Source organism: Myotis brandtii, unplaced genomic scaffold, assembly GCF_000412655.1.
Source record: "Myotis brandtii unplaced genomic scaffold, ASM41265v1 scaffold58, whole genome shotgun sequence".
NCBI classification, from domain to species: Eukaryota; Metazoa; Chordata; class Mammalia; order Chiroptera; family Vespertilionidae; genus Myotis; species Myotis brandtii.
The window spans coordinates 1289849-1292307 of record NW_005370176.1 but is presented as its reverse complement, the minus strand read 5'-3'; the positions used below and the strand labels follow the sequence as shown (position 1 = coordinate 1292307).

The following is a 2459-nucleotide window of genomic DNA, read 5'->3' as shown; positions in this document are numbered from 1 at the left end:
CCCCCAGGAGCCGCGAGACGTGACTCGGGGGTGACCCGACACCCCTGGCAGTCGGGGCCCGGCGGTCTGGGCTCGGGACGTGCCCCTGTCTCTCCCCAGTCCCGTGCGCTCCCCCTTCCCCGGTGGGCCCCGCAGGTCGGCTGTTCTCGACTCTGTGCCCTGGGTCTTCCAACGGCGGTGGGTAAGGTGGTGTGTCATTCCTCCATATTTTAGAAAATGATGGCAATTTGTCACAGCAGTGTTTTCCCCGAGCGCCTGAGAAGCGGCGTGTGCCTCGTGCTGAGCTCCTTGGTTCTGTCTTCCCTTCGCTCGTGATTTAAATGGGAGGCAGGACTCAGAAACCCGGACGAGTCGATGGGTGTTTGCTTTTTAGAAGGAAAGGGAACCGTGTCTGGTGGCGATCTCAAACACCCCAGCAACGCAAACGTTATTCTCAGTCATGTCATGTGTCCTGTTCCTGTGTTCATTTTTCATGATTCCCGGTCCACCCTCTGTCCCGCTGTCAGTTGGTGCCTTTGAACCCTTCTACTGCCTCAGGTGCTGTTGGTCACCAGGGGGACCTAGTAGACACCGTGAGTAGCTGAGCGCAAATCCATCACCCCATTGGGAAAACAACTACAAATCAATGCCTGGCGTGGGTCGGCAGTATTGTCTGCATTCAGAGGACAGTATTCTGTTGCCGCTTACACGAAAAGGCTTCAATGAATTGGCAATTTTGGAACAGGAGTTCATGCTCAGCTGGTGCTTTTATAAATTATTTTAAGAGTTGAGAAGTCACCATCACGGGGCAAGTAAATCTTACGTTTTTGTTTGGAAATTGCAGGTGTAAACCATTACCCTGCCATGCTGCAGATTGGGAGCATGGTTTGACAACCCACGATATGCTGGGTGTAGGAGTTAAAGCGAGCGCCCTGCGTCTTTGTAGCAGCTCCACCGGTAGTAACTGTGCCTTGAGTAAACGTGGAGCAACCCAGTCTAGAATTCAGCCCAGGCCAGGTGGTAGGTACCTTATGTGAGCAAAATGATACCTTTCCAGATTCGATCCCCCAAATAAGTTTACTGGGTTATTGAAAACGTTGTTTTGTTCTTTTTACTGAAAATATTTAGCTATTTATTTTTAATCTTTTAGGTTTCGTGGCAGGTTTTGCTTTAGACTTTGCTTGGCTTGGCTTTACATGTTCTCCACAGATATGGATGTGACATTTTTTTGGCATTACAGCACACAAGCTTTCAGATTGGCTGAGTTAAGATTAGTTTTACAAATATTTGTTTACGTTAATGGCAAACAGTTGGTATTTCTGCATGGAGGCATGGGACAGACTTTTTTATTGTGCACATCATTATCTGTTATCAAATTAAGGTAAACTGATTTTAAGCATTTCAAAAGGATTTGGGGGCATAGTGATATTTAAGTAGGCTATTTCTGTATAAAGTATTGATTAAACAGAAACTTTATTGATTATGGTATTACTTGAGATAAATTTAAAACTTGGGAACTTGGGGGACTGGTGTTTTAAACATTGTCTTGGTATTTGTATTTATTATCTTTATGAATTTTCTTGTTAGTTGTCGATTTACTAGTAACCAGTTTTTTAAAAAGGCCTTCAGATTACTCAAGTTTCATATTATCTTTTCTTCCCTGTTACCTAAATACCTCATCTTCTGCTTTTTGTACTTCCTCTACCAGTAGGTGCTTCAAACTCAAAAGTTGTTTTGGTCAATTCATTTTGTTCATTAGATTCCACAAATAAGAGATCATGTGATATTTGTCTTTCTCAGATTGGCTTATTTCACAAAATGAATTGACCAGCAAAATAAGACCTGAAGCATGGAGGCATGGAACAGACTGACATACCTCAGTGTGGGGTTGGGGGGGAAAAGAAGAGATAAACCAAAGAACTTATATACTTACATGCATAGCTCATGGACGTGGGCAATAGGGTAGTGAAAACCTGGGCGGGCGGGGTAGGGGCTGGGAGGGGGGTTACGGGAGAGGAAATGGGAGATATTTATAATGATATCAATAATAAAAATATATTTTAAAAATTGTTTTGGGCAAAGTCAAAATATATTTTCAGCTGAGTCTATTATATAGCTACTCAGTTTCTCAGCCCCCGAAGGTTAATTTAATATCTACAGTACTACTTTTTCTTATTTTTGTTTTATTTTTTTTTAAATATATTTTTATTTATTTCAGAGAAGAGAGGAGAAGGAGAGGGATAGAAACATCAATGATGAGAGAGAATCATTGATTGGCTGCCTCCTGCACGCCCCCTACTGGGGATTGAGCCTGCACTTCGGGCATGTGCCCTTGACCAGTATCCAACCTGGGACCCTACAGTCCACAGGTGGTCAAGGCTCTATCCACTGAGTCAAACCAGCTAGGGCTATTTTATTTTTATTTTTATTTTTTTAAAAATATGTTTTATTGATTTTTTACAGAGAGGAAGGGAGAGGGA

At 43.0% G+C, this 2459-nt stretch overlaps 1 protein-coding gene across 1 annotated transcript in view; it reads left to right on the top strand.

Moving 5' to 3' along the window:
* The first annotated feature begins 159 nt into the window (after window positions 1–159).
* FAM69A (family with sequence similarity 69, member A) overlaps window positions 160–2459 on the top strand; it is a 121554-nt gene continuing 119254 nt past the window's right edge. The window contains exon 1 of the mRNA XM_014550034.1: window positions 160–181. The gene's annotated coding sequence lies outside the window, so the exon portion shown is untranslated. The remainder of the gene's footprint in view (window positions 182–2459) is intronic.